This window comes from Apteryx rowi, unplaced genomic scaffold, assembly GCF_003343035.1.
Source record: "Apteryx rowi isolate R43461 unplaced genomic scaffold, aptRow1 scaffold_25, whole genome shotgun sequence".
NCBI lineage: Eukaryota > Metazoa > Chordata > Aves > Apterygiformes > Apterygidae > Apteryx > Apteryx rowi.
In genome coordinates, this window is record NW_020448863.1 from 4,712,016 (window position 1) to 4,725,674 (window position 13,659).

At 43.3% G+C, this 13,659-nt stretch overlaps 1 long non-coding RNA gene across 1 annotated transcript; it reads right to left on the minus strand.

Annotated features, from left to right (window-relative positions):
* Positions 1-673: 673 nt before the first annotated feature.
* Positions 674-10,863, minus strand: LOC112966577. Its single transcript, XR_003253671.1, has 3 exons — positions 10,746-10,863; positions 7,432-7,676; positions 674-1,285 (listed from the first exon to the last, which is right to left on the minus strand). It is a non-coding gene; the product is annotated as an uncharacterized LOC112966577 (long non-coding RNA).
* Between the last annotated feature and the right edge of the window lie 2,796 nt (positions 10,864-13,659).

Here is a 13,659-nt window from a genome sequence, read left to right on the forward strand (position 1 = left end):
TTTCTGTATACTTCCTTCTTCTGGTTGAGTTTTGCCAGGAGCTCCTTGCTCATCCATGCAGGTCTCCTGCCTCCTTTGCTTGACTTCCTACTCATAGTGATTGTATTTTGACTGCTGTCATTAATACTGAACTAAGAGCTGAAAGGCTGATTTTATGACAGCGGGTACAGTGTGGTTACAGCACAGTTAATATACAACAATTCTTCAAAATTATCTACTGTATATGAAACCATACAAGCAACAATGAACATTTTGATTGACAACATTTCGCACTGAAACCGAATATCTCAATTTTGGAAGAATTAAAGTTACAAAATTTATGCCAAAATTTCTGCAATGAAAAAATTCTTAAGAAAAACAACAACAGCTCTAGCAAGAAGCCTAAACATGCAGTTATATTTACAAGCTGTATAAAGTATCAATAATTAGTATTCCAAAAGAATACAGCCCATGTAAAAAAAACAGTGCAAAAGCTATGTAATTGCAGCATAGCTGCAATTTAATTGCAGTCATTGAACTTGGGGAACCCGAGGAATCCCTTCCTAACTTTCTTTATGCTTTTTTGTCATACAGAGTATGAGGAAAGGTCTTTCAAACCTGTGGAAGCTTTGTATTTTAGAGCTGCTTGACAAACCGCATGCTTTTGATGATTTTTCCCCCCATTAAAAACAATTTTTTTCTTTTAGAAAAGTGTTTTTTTATATTAAATATTGCTTTTTTGTAATAAACGTCTTCTTTTGCTAGCCTACCAGGCATATTACTCCTTAGACAGAAATGAATAAAAATGAAGGACTCTGCCAACAATTTTTTTTTCTTGGATGACATTAAAATTTACCAGGGGGAAGACAATTGCCATTAGTTTTCTTCATACGGCTGTCATCAGGCCCATCCTTCCCAGGCCACACTAGCATCTCCAGACTTCTGGATGAAGTACGTTGCCCCTTCTGGTCTGAGAAAATACTTGCTGGCAAGTCAATCTCTGAGGATACAGCTGGGTTTGAGCAAGGAGAAGGCAGGGAAAGATAGGCTTTTCTCAGGAATCCCACTCATTCCTCACGACCTACCCAACACAGCAGGGGCCACAGAACTGCAGCTTAGGCATATTCTAGCTTTCAGATGGGTAAAATAGACTGAAAATAATGTCAGGAAGTTGAACATGAGTCCTTTTATCCATTCAAGGGAATAGGCTTTGAGTAGCTGGCATTGCTTTTCCAGAGAAGTAATTTAAGGAGGTCTGGAGGCATTAAAATCCAATTAAAAAAATAAATCCACTTGCTTGTCCTTCCTAAAAACACAAAAACAATTATTTGATGTATTTCAGAAATGTGCTGGGAAGGAAAAATTAGGGGTCAGGAAGACGCATGTATTTTTTTTTTTTCTATTGACTAATGTGTCTAGAAACAGTAAATGATTTTATAGGGAGGTACAAGAAATCCTTTTTGAAGGTATCAGCCCACCATGACCTCACCTGTGGTGAGCATTTTGCATCTGGGATAGATTCTTCAAAAATAACTTCTACTTTCATGTCTGAAATGTGGGTTACTTTCCAGAAAGTTATGAAATGATTTAATTAGCACAACAAAGTAATGGGGGTTCAAATCTGAGGTAGGCAAAAAAAAGTCTTTCAGACCAAATATGGACCAAGATTTGAGATTCATACTACCAAATTTTCAAACCAATTTCAGGTCTAGATGAAGGAAATTCCCTGTATTTGAGATGTACTCTATTGATTTCTGCCATCTCAGCCCAGCCATGCTCAGCAAATAAGAGCATGAATAATAAGAGATGAATTAGAAATAGATTTTTATCAAAATAGAATTACAACTGTCATCAAAAACACTACTACATGGCTGTATCTCCAGATTAGATTCTCTCCCTTCCTACCAGTCCAGAACACTGTGGATGGAAACAAAAATCATGTCTACAATATGTTGAATCCTGAATAGCTAAATTTAACTGAAACTTAAAAAAAAAAAAATACTAATCACATGGAAATGCCTGAACTGCTTTTTCATTTAGGGTTGTCTAGTTCATTTACCCCTGTCCCACACCACACTTCAATATTTGACATCGTGCTAATGGTATAAGTGTTGAGTCATGAAGCAGATGTTACCAAAAAAAGTTTGCATAAAAAATTAAGCTTATGCCTTTTCCCTGAGCAGTTGGTCTTTTTCTTTTTTAATATGTTCCTCATTTTGGTGTTTTTTCTAAATACTTTAAAAGTTAGCATAAGGCAGCTGAATTCCGGAAGGCTGAGATATGTGATTTCATATCCTCTAGAGCTGTAATATTTAAATAGCTAAATGATGTGCATACTTAAAGAAGTCCCTGTTTCAGTACTATACAAAAGCTAAGTCAGTGAAATAGCTCTTGCAAGATGCTTTGCATCTTGCTAGTAGTTGAACTTAGAAATATGGAAGTGTTTATGGAATTAGATTTTAACTAACATGTAGGCAAGCACAAAAGAGTGCGTTTAAAAAATAGAATCATTACCCATCTTCCATTTTGTCAATCTGCAAAAGGAAAAATCAACAACAGAGAAAAGTTATTCTAACAATGAAATGATTTTTTTTTTCTAAAATCTATAGAAGAAATGCATTTCATACTTGTCGTATACTTGGTATTCAAAAACTTGAAGTACTAAGAACGTGACCACAAGATATCCCTCAAACAGGGACTGGACCATATCAGATCAAAGGCTGCATAGAGACTAACCCACAGGTTGACTAGAGGTATAATGTTTTTCCAGGGAAAACGTGATTTTAAAGACAAAAAGGTGTCTCATCATTTTATAATTTCCTATCTGAGAGCTAGGAGAACAACATACTTTCCACGGCAACCACAGCCTCTAGAAATGCTCTGACCAACACTCTTCCTTGTGGGGCTGTTTGGTGGCTGTCTGATAATGCAGAGGGCATAGGCAGTTACTCCCGTGGATGCAGCAGAGGAGAAGGGACCGAAGATATTGCTGAACTGCTCTCCAAGACTGCAAAAGTGGCAAATTATGTGGTTCACGCTTGGCCTTGTTTCTGCTAAAGGATTATGGCATACGTCAAAAAACAAGCCTACCCCCTAATTCTGCAGCGTGCCAGTAGAGAACGTGGTGACAACCCCCCAGGACGCTGCTCCCGTGCCGCTACTGACCCGCGCCGTAACTGCGCTCCAAGCTTGCATTTAGTCCTTGCTTGTCCCTTCCACCCACTCCCTTTTTACAGTTGTGCTTTTAATTTCTCCAACAGCCACAAGGGCCACTCCGTCCTTCCACAGCAGGGCAGGTAATGTCTGCCTCCCACTGCTACTCCCCAAGGCCCTTTGCTTCTCCTTGTCAGACCCTGCCTTGTGTGCACCACCTGCTAACCTCAGGGAGCAAAGAGGAGTTAGGAAGCAGCAGAGAAAAAAAGTCCTCCCCCAGCAGTAAGAATCTTCCTGTGTATTTTGATAGATAAAAGTTTCCTCTTGGCTATCTCGTCTGAAAAACTGGTTTAGCTCCCATTCCCATACTACGTAAGCACTGCATTAACATATCTTGCTAACCGCCAAGTGAGAAAGCAAAGTATCACCTGAGCGGGACACAGCACAGATATACACAGATGAGGAATGGAAGAACTGAGATACCTGGGAAGAGAGTTGCAAAGAGATTTAGTTGCTGAGAAGGATTAGCAGGATGTATTTATTTTGTGAACCAGCTGAGCTGTTGAAGCATTGCAAAGACCAATGGGGCCCTGGTGCTTAACCTGCCTATTTACTATTGAAAACTCCAAGAAGCCCCTTCTCTGAATCTCAAACACCATTGCAAACAGCAGCAAGTCTTGTGTGCTAAGGCAGTGTCAAGGCATGGTGTTCAGGTCTCCAAGTCCCAAGTTTGCTTGAACCACCAGGAAATCCTTCCTGGCAATATAAAGTCCTCTGGTTCTCATACTTAAACCCCAGGGATACAACAGGTTATTTTATTTTTATTTTTTTTTAACTCTTCCCATAGAGAGAGAATGCAGACTTGACTGACTAGTATAGTTCTCTACAGACAAATTCAAATTAATAGTGTTCTTACCACAGATCATCCACATCCATTTGAAGTATCAATTCACCAAAATAAATGCTCAGAAAACCTGCAGAATCAGAGGCAGATGGCTGAGAGGGAGCAGGCTAGGGCAGATCAGAGACAGGAGGCTACTCTCAAGTAAATTTTCCTCCACCCTGTTATGTATTGGGTTTAATTTTGATTTTTAAAGCTAGCCCCTGAAATATATGCATGGAAATATGGTACTCTACCACATGCAAGTCCAGAGTCACATCACAAGATGGCAAATACTATAGAAAAGCTCACATAAACATGGCAGAAAATGACTTCTTTGATCAGGAAAGTGCAGTGCTAGTTTGGCTGGGACTTTCAGATCTCCAGTGCTTGCAGTGTGCTGGCAGCACGCAGGCCCCCAGTAAAAACACAGCACAGGATGCTGAGCAGAAAAAAAATTACACTCCTTGCTTTCCTACTAGGTCATGTTTATTCTTCATAGTTCAGTAGTGCCTTGGAGCCCATGGCATTCATTAGGATGCCAGTGGGCACTGTGCAAACGCAGACCAGACAGCAATCTGAGCCTTTATCTATTACCTCAGGTAAGGACTAGGGAAGAATTGTGAAAAACCAGGAGGTGAAGCTCACATGTTGTCTGCTCCCAGAAATACTGAGGAATTTTTGTTATCTGCAATGGGTCACTCATCTGGGTGTGGTGCCAAATGACCCATCCCAACACAGGCACCCATGTGCATGCGCACAAACCCTCAGTCTCAGCTGCTGACAATTTTCTTTACACTCACCTTCACACACCAGCTAATTGGTTGCAAAGAGGACAATTTACATTCTCTGACCAAAATCCCTAAAGTTGCTGCAAAATTCTTACACTTATTTCCAGTAAAATACCAGCGTATCAGTAACATACAATGGTGTTAATGTCAAAAAGAGATACCTCCAAAAATGAAAAGCAGGATTCAAATTAAGGGGAACTCCCAGCGAATGAAGGAGCCAGTGTATTTGTTTCTAATCAAGTTAAAGATTAATGTGAAGGACCGTAAACAGAGAACATGAGGACTCATGCATGGTTTGTGCAGAATTAGCTGACTGTTACATGAAGCTCTAAGAGTAAATGAACTACACTAAGGAGCTCTTGGATGCTTTTAACCAATAGCCAATCAGCTACAGTTCACTGTTTCCCACTTATGCTCCTAATGGAAGTATATTCAACTTATTTTTAAACAAAGTATTTTCTGTACCCAAATGGTAAACAAATCCTTGATTAAATGGGGAGATAGCAAACCCAGATGRTTTGTATCTATGTAACTGCACCTTGAATCATATAATTACACATTATAAAACCACTGTGAAGGGCTTGGGCTAATATTCCCCATCCTGACAAAAGACAGATTTAGTAATTGCCGCAAAATGAGGGAACTAATTTATTTAATATCACCACCTGAGGTGGATGGCAATGCCTGAAGATCCTAAGTCTCCAAAGCAGAAGTGAATTTAACTCTCCAGCCTTTTCCACAGTATTTTGTGTTTACTGATCTAACGGGTTTGGGGGTGGGGGGGGGGTTGTTTGGTTTCTTTTTTTTTTTTTTTTTTTTTACAGTCTGTGCATGCCCATTCTCACTTTATGATGATGGAAACTGAGGAGCTGATGAGGCCAGAAGCAGAGTGACGTCCCCTAAGTCCTCGCTGCTTGCCCTTCCCAGCGAGCCATAACAAACCTGCAGCTGACAACTGCAAGATTACTTTATCAGACATCAGCACTTGAATCCTAACTCACCAGCTCTGTGGCACAGATCCACGTTATTAGAACTGCAGAGCAATCCCGTTTTGATGTCTGCGAAAGCCTCACCTCTGAGCTTCCTCCCGGCAGCGCTGGGGCAAGCAAACAGTTGCAAACGTGCATTAAGGCAATGACAGGCAGGATAGGCAGGCTGTAACTGCTCTTCAACAAGCTTCAAATTATATTTATGATACAGGCATTTGGGGGAATGAGACATGACTAGCCCTCGCTTGGATTAGAGATGGGACACAAATGAAGCAAGTACAATTTGGAGTGGAAGATAATTTCGTTTGTGCCACTTTTTTGCAGCATTTAATTATGATCATTCTGAAACTTTGTCCCTTCCTAACTGCTGCACATCCTCTAAAAGCACTCTGCTGTAAATAAAAAGTTTCCCCTCTGCTGTCAATCCTCTGCACTGCATTTGGGGGGGGGGGGTGCAGTTTCCAGCCTCTGCCTTGAATTTGCTGTCCAGGCTACTCAAGGACACCTGGCCTTAAAGATGCTTTGTGAAGAAGAGGGAAAGAAAGAAGTCTCTAACTCCCAGCTAACGAATATTTCTAATGTTGACAAGGTCCAAATAATTTTGTTCCTCATGCTTGATTTTGGTTGTTTCCTACCCATTCAGCAGATGAGATTTTCACTTATGCAGACATATATGAGAAACTTCTTGTAAAAATAATTCCAGCATACCCAATGCTCAGTAGCAGTCAAAAGGATACAGGGGGTATTTAGAGTTAACATTTTTCTCCTGCTAGGGAGAAAACTAAAGAGAAAACCAGGCAGCAGCAGGATGCCACTACATAAACCTACCTTTTGCCCAGATCTCAAATGGGATACTGGTCTGTCCCTTTCTCTCAAAAATGATATATTAGAATTTGAAAAGTTTCAGAAAAGGAGAACAAGGCTAAAACAGCTTACATTTGAAAAAAACCACAAAGCGAGCAAACATTCTCCAAGTCTAAAGATGCTTGAGGGGAATATGGTAGTCTACCCAGTCACAAGAGGCATGCGGAGCGTGCCCAGGGATCAGACCAGCCGTCCCCAGTCTCTGCTAACATGACGGCCAAGGGGTGCAGGATAAAGCTGAAGAGAGGAGCTGAACTCAAAGCAAAGGCAGGTAGTTCTTCACCCAACAGGCAGTCCCTCTGTGGAGCTCCTTCCCCCAGATACAGTGGATGCCAAAAGCTTATACAGGGTCATAGGGAGACTGGAAAAGTCCACAGAAGTCAACTGAAAATTAGTAAACATAGAAACACCTTGTCCAGCTCAGGAAGTCCCTGAGCTGGAATCAGCTGGAGACTGGGAGTGCTGAGGGGAAGCATCACTACTTATGTACCTTGTTCTCACTTTTCCTCTGGCATCCGCTTCTGGCTATCGCTGAGGGAGAGGACACTGAGCTAGAGGAGTCATTACTCTGTGCCAGTGCCGCCTTTCTTGTGCTCTCATTGCTATTGCAGATAATGGCTAAACTTTCCCTCATTGTAACATTTCTAGACTTAAACCCATTTAACTTGTTTAGGAAGGCTAATCAATTTAACTTAGGAAGGCTATGTTTATAAAGCAAGCTACAAAAAAGTTTGGCATGCAGCTTGCAAAGCAAACCCAACCATCATCTCCTTACCTCAACCTATCAAAAGAAATCAGAACAGAGATAGATTGAGAGTCTCGGGGGGCCAACAAGGGGGCACATTTCTCTTCGGGACCTCTCCTCTCCTTGGCACTGGCTGGAGCCAGGGAGGAAATAGGCTTTCCTGGATCRTTGAACATTTTCATCCAGTGGGATTACAGACTGCTTCACTAGCTGCATGCCAAGTTCTGCTCTCAGTAACATCACAAAATCCTGTTTGTTGTCAGCTGTGTTGTCTCCTATTAAAAAAAAAAAAGAGAGAGAGAAAAAGAAAATAAACACCAGGTTTTTAACTGYGTTTGCATAAGAAACGCTTCGCTTTGATCAGCCTTCTCTGAGGCCTGTTGCAGTTGTTCTTTTCCAAGGGTTGGACTTGAGTAAACACTGGAGAAGCCTCTTCATTGCCTGTAATGCCACGAGTGAGAGAGAAAGTGCCAGCGAGGGCTGCAACCTGACAGCTCCTGAACCAAGCCTGAAACCTCAGATGTGCCCTGGGAAGAGCTGTCTCATCGATCAGGGAGGCCTATACAAAATGGACCTCTGAAAACACAGCGATTGAACCAATCCCCCCACCAGCAAGCCTCAGTCAGGCAAAATTTCTTCACACTCGAGCTAGAATTTAGCTGGGGGGAGGAGACTGATGAACCTCATTTCTTGTTGTTTGAGCAAGGAGCAATATTGCTGACACCCTGATGGGGCAAGTTTCCCTGCCCTGCCTGTTACTGTGTCATGGGAACCAGCTGTAGAGACAAGCTGTTTTGCTCAGATCCTTCTCTGCAATTGCCTGGAGTATCTCTTATTTACTTTGGTGGACACACCAGCAAAGTCCCACCCTTGCACGCAGTGTGGAGCGTGCATCTTCATTTTATCTCTATCGGCAAAAAAACACCCAGAGGGATGATCTAGCGATAAGAAGTGAAAGCTTTTTCAGTGTTCTGGCTAGGCTGCTCTAAAACCCTTGGAAACGGGAGCGAGGATGTGCACAGACAGGTCTGGAGCGCTTCGAGCAACTGAGGGCATTGCCTGGCTCCTTCCCCCAGCCGCACCATGCCAAGGGGGAGGATGCAACGGCACCAGCTTCCTTCTGAAAAGGGATGATGAAAGCAAACACCACGGGGTTACCCTGCCACAGAACAGCTCCGGCACAAGCGTAGCGTGCGAGAGCCCACGCTGCAGACGGAGACTGAGCGGGGCGGTGTCTGCTGCACCAAGACTGAAGTCTCTGGCACAGGGAGGCAGGAGCCAGCAGCTCACCTCCCCGCAGCTGCTCTTCAAAGCTGTGCATTACTGCATCATTTTCAGGGTCATTTTCCCTCCTGTCACCACTGCTTGGATTAGCTGTGCTGCATACGGTCCTTTGCAGACCTGTCCTGCACCCTGCTATGCCCCAGCAATCACTGAATGCCTGATTTTGTTTTGGGGCTGCACACCTTCACCCTCCCTGCTCCAAGCCCAGCAGCAGTTTGCTAGTGAAAGCACTCTGCATTTGCATCCTAACAGCCCACAGAAGCAACTCCACAGTCTAAACACTGCTTGGGGGACCTTTGGGAGCTCTCTGGCTGTGCCAAAGGCTGAGGAGAAAGAGAAATGACCTCCCTTTCCCCTGCATGAGAAGAGGGCTTAGCACGTGTGTCCGGCCGGCTACAGCCCCTGCTCCTCTTGGCTCCTCACCTCCAAGTTTAGTCCTCATACTGGCCCTGCTCAGATGTGGCAGGGGGGGCGTCTGCTCGGCCTCTCACGTGCCCGCACTCCACAGCACGTTGGAAAGTCAAAACTGCTGCACTCATCCCTTTCCGTGGAGGATGTTCTAAGAGGGATGAGACTTCTTTTTTAAATGCAAATTAAGGAAACAAAGCTCAAATTTAATCGAACAGGCTGTGCTGTTCAAAACCAAAAGTGCAGTCAGTAAAACAGCAAGGAAAATATCAACCCTTCAATACCTATCTGCATTTAGATGGGGGAAGGGAAGGGAGGAAAAGAAACTTCTGTAAAAGCACATAGGGATTTTTTTTTTTTAACAAGTTATTTTCTGAGGTTGACAAAACTTGCTTTTCATTTTATAAGCCATTCTGCTCCCCAGCTCCAAATACTTGGTATTATTTGAATTGTGTTACATCTAGAAAGAAAATACTTTCTTTTCTAGCTCAAGCCCAGGTCACCTCAGACTTAAAATTACAGAAAAAAGCAGACTAGAACCATAGCCTCTGTGCATATTCCTTCTTTTGTATCATTACAACGTTTACTCTTCCATTCTCTGTCCATTTTTCCTACGCTCTCTCCATGTAGTTTCATCCTGTCTCAGCWCTTCCCCATCTCACACCCACTGTTGCCCCAGGAATCTTCTCTCTCCAGTCTCAGGTTTGCTCCTGCACAGGCAAAACTAACAGCCAGGCTAAGCCAGACCAACAGAGCTGAACCTCAGCATCCAAACAGGCTTCAACACAGATAAAAGCAGTTTGCCTGTACTCCGCTAACTCTGCAGACAACAAAAGCCCTTGCCGTTTGCACATGCAGCATTTTATCGTGAGGGTCACTGACAACACGAACAACCTGGGAGAGAAACCTGATCCACCTTATGAAACCAACTTAAATATTTGTCCTTGTTGCCGGATAAGAGAAACCCTCGAGCATAAGACCAGCACAAAGCCTACAGTTCCTTAAGCTCTCAAAGTTTTTTGTTTAGAGGTGTCAAATATCCCAGGACAAATATCCACCTTGCTTCTCATTGAATTTCCTGAACTGTAATTCATCTACTAAATACATAGTTGTTTAACTTCAATCTGTATCCCTTTTTCAAAATATTTTTTCCTCCTTATTTTCTAGGAGGAGAACAATACCAGGGCTTTCAGATGCTGCCTTTTCATGCACAGTGAGAAACAAAATCTCAGCCCAGAAGACCACCCAGCTCTAAGGGAAGATACTTGGTTTCCAACATTGCATCTACGAGAACTCTTACAGTTTTTTTAACACAGCACGTCCAACACCAGTATTTTGCTTTCTTTGCGCAGGTAATTCTGTATCATAGCAAAAAAAAAGTATCTCTTTTTCCCTCTTTGCAAGAGAGATGCTTTATATGGGAGCACACCATGGAAATTCCTTAAAAACCAATATGCTCCCAAGGGGACACTACCATCGCGACCCCTGCACTTAGCACCAGCTCCTTGCTGTTCCCGGCAAAGCAAGCCCTTTACAGCACAGTTAACCCACTCCTGACATACACATAACTGCTTCTCCTATCCTCCATACCAGCAGACTCCTGGACAGCCTTACTTCTTCCTTAGGTTATTTTGACAAGAGCTCTCCCTTACCTGAGGCTAAATTGAACGGCAGAAATTAGAACAACCTCACACACTGAGCCGACGCACAGAAGTTAGTATTGGGTTGCTTCTGGGGTATGACCGTCTGGTAACAAAAGTCAGTTTTTGTGTTGCTCCGATCACCAATCGGAATACCAAAGAGATGGAGTTTTGGGGGCTTTGTGCATTTTTTTTTTTAAGCATACTTTAAAGAGAAATGAAAGCCATTCCGCGACACGCTCATCAAATATTTGTAACCACCCACCTCCAGCGCCGCTCTGTAGCCACTTAGAGTGCGCTACAAAAATATTCTGAGGGAGAGGACAAAAAAAAGTTATCAGCAGGAATTCTGTTAATTGTCGCCAAAAGCCCTCGGCTAAATCATTTCCTGCCCCTGGACATAGCTGGAAGCGCTGGCCTGGCGAGAAGGCTGCCGCATAATCGCAAGGTCCGGTCGGTCGCCGCGAGACAAATGGAGGAAACTGCGGCCTGTCATAAATCCATCAGTCACGGCCCAAATGGGGATCATGAGGGTTGGGTTTCCCCCCCGCACCCCCCCAAGTTATCACTTGGCAGACACACAGAAGTGCAGTTTGGTGATAAACTATACGTATTGTAGGCTTTTTCCGTGGCCAGTCCTGCAGACGGGCCCTGCAGAGTGAGGAAAGAGGCTGATCCGTCAAGGGGTAGATTCAGCAGCACCGAGGAGACCTGGCCTCTCTCCCCACTCTGCCACCGAGCTGCGAGGTGGCCTTAAATAAGAGGCTTCTCCCTCTTTTAAAGCCGGCCGATAACACTGCCCTCCTTTTTAGGTGCTTTAGTGGATGGACTAAAGATCCACAATATTCAAAAGCATGAATGTAATTTATTTAACACAAGATGATCATCATTGTTTTGACATGTCCAGGCGTGTTCAAGAAACATGTAGGCAGGTTGGCAGAAGCAAAACAGAGAAAATATCCACAGTTTCAGTAACAGAAGAATCGTACCCAGGCTCCTTTCTTGATACAGTTGCTCCTGAAAAAAAAAGTCAACATTTGCCAAGTGGCCTGGTGCTCAATTACACATAAATATTAGCACAGCTACAAAGTCAATGAGTGTCAAGAAGTTTATAGGCTAAGCGAAGGGTCAGAAGGGAAATAGAGACACCAAGAGGTAAATGGCAGGAGCTACAGAGGAGTTTGGGCCTTGCCATGATGTTCAGTGCTGCAAAGGAGAGGCAGCCAGGCGAAGAAGCAGGGTCGCCGGGATCCAGCCAGCCCTCCCCTCCATCAGGGCTGGTTGCAAAACGTGAGGAAAGCCCACGGGTGCAGRAAGGGTCCTTTAGGCAAGCATCTTGGAGGCCAAAGGCTGCCAGAGAAGTCCAGGTCGCTGGGCAAGGACTGCATGGCTGCCCAGTAAAGGCACCTAAAAAGCACTAAAATACACTTCTAGTTCTCACCGGGTGCAAACCACTCAAAGACAAACTCCTGTGGTCACAGCAGGATTAAAACCCAGGCCTTCAGCCTCCCAGTCCAGCACACGGCCAGCATATCGCACTGGTTCTTCTGTTACCCGTGCTCTCCCTGTTTCTAATAGGAAGTAACTGTGCAATTGCAGTTACCATGGTAACTTTTAAAGTGGTGACCGTTGCAGGAACTAACATTATATATGCAAAAAGAAGTGTCCAGGCACAACAGAAAAAAATGCTCCTAGGTCCATAGCTAAGTCTTTAAATAAATGGTTTTTATTCCAGAAGCTCTGAGGTACCACAAGAAGAAAAATTGTTTTAGCTTTTTCTAAAAAACTTAGCTCACTTACCTGATGCTTCACCAGAGATGAAACCTACTTGCAGAATTCTGGCTTTGAAAATGCAGGCCCCCAAAAACTAGTGTTGTCTTTTTACGAGTTCAGTTTCTAAGCACAACTAAAGGCATTTTGCATTATTTTGTTTCAGGCAGGAGGCACTTACACAAATTAAATTGTTTCATTTTCTCTCCCCCCTAGTTCAAAAAAATTTGAAGCCTAGAGCTGATGTTTATTGTGCTGAACCTTAATCTTTGAGCAAGAACATATGGTAGACTTGCATCACAGTACACTTGTTGGCCTCATCTTGCATCCAAAGAATAACAAAAAAATCTGCCAACAAATGGGCACAAATTTGTGCCTCTGTCCAGAGCAGCTCCCTTACAGGAGAGCTACGGGTATGCCACAGGCGCTGTGCCAGGCTGCGCTGCAGTGACTGACCCGTGCAGAAGAAGTGTGCACAGCCCTGTCCCCCAATATACCTGACTAATTCCCTCACTTGCCTTCCCATTAAATCCACCCAGGACAAGAGAAGCCATCTTCTGGGGTTTCTAGTACTCTGATAAGCCTCAATAAAAGACCCCTGAGTATCTCAGCTTGCGTCATCCACATACTTACTGAGGTCTTGGAGCAAGCCTCAGCCCACTCTAAAATCTGACAGATTGTCTTTCTTTAATTTGTTACATTAAATATGTAGCAGTTATACTCAATCCGCTAAAGTCCTAGCTTCATCACTGATAAGTCATATGATTCCTCAAAAATATGGAAGCAGACTCCTGGCTTTCTTCCTTTGTAGAGGCCTCAATAACTCTACAATCAATGGTTTCACCCCCAAGATGACACTCTTCTCAAGCTGCAGTTATCTGGGCAATGCTTGGTACCATCTACAACGAGAAAAGACTGGCATAAATTTAAAAATAAATTGAGGCAGCACAAGGAGCAGACCTGGAAACCAAATCCCACCGATAACTATGGGCCAGTCCAACTGAAAGCAAACAATCAACAATATTGTCAAATAAAGAATGAATGTAAATACTTTTACTGTAAATATCTTGGGATCTCTTCTATTTTAGAAAGACAAGTATTTTTAGAATAATGTTGCACTTTTTTTTCCTCCTTTTGTTTGTTTGTGACAAAAGCA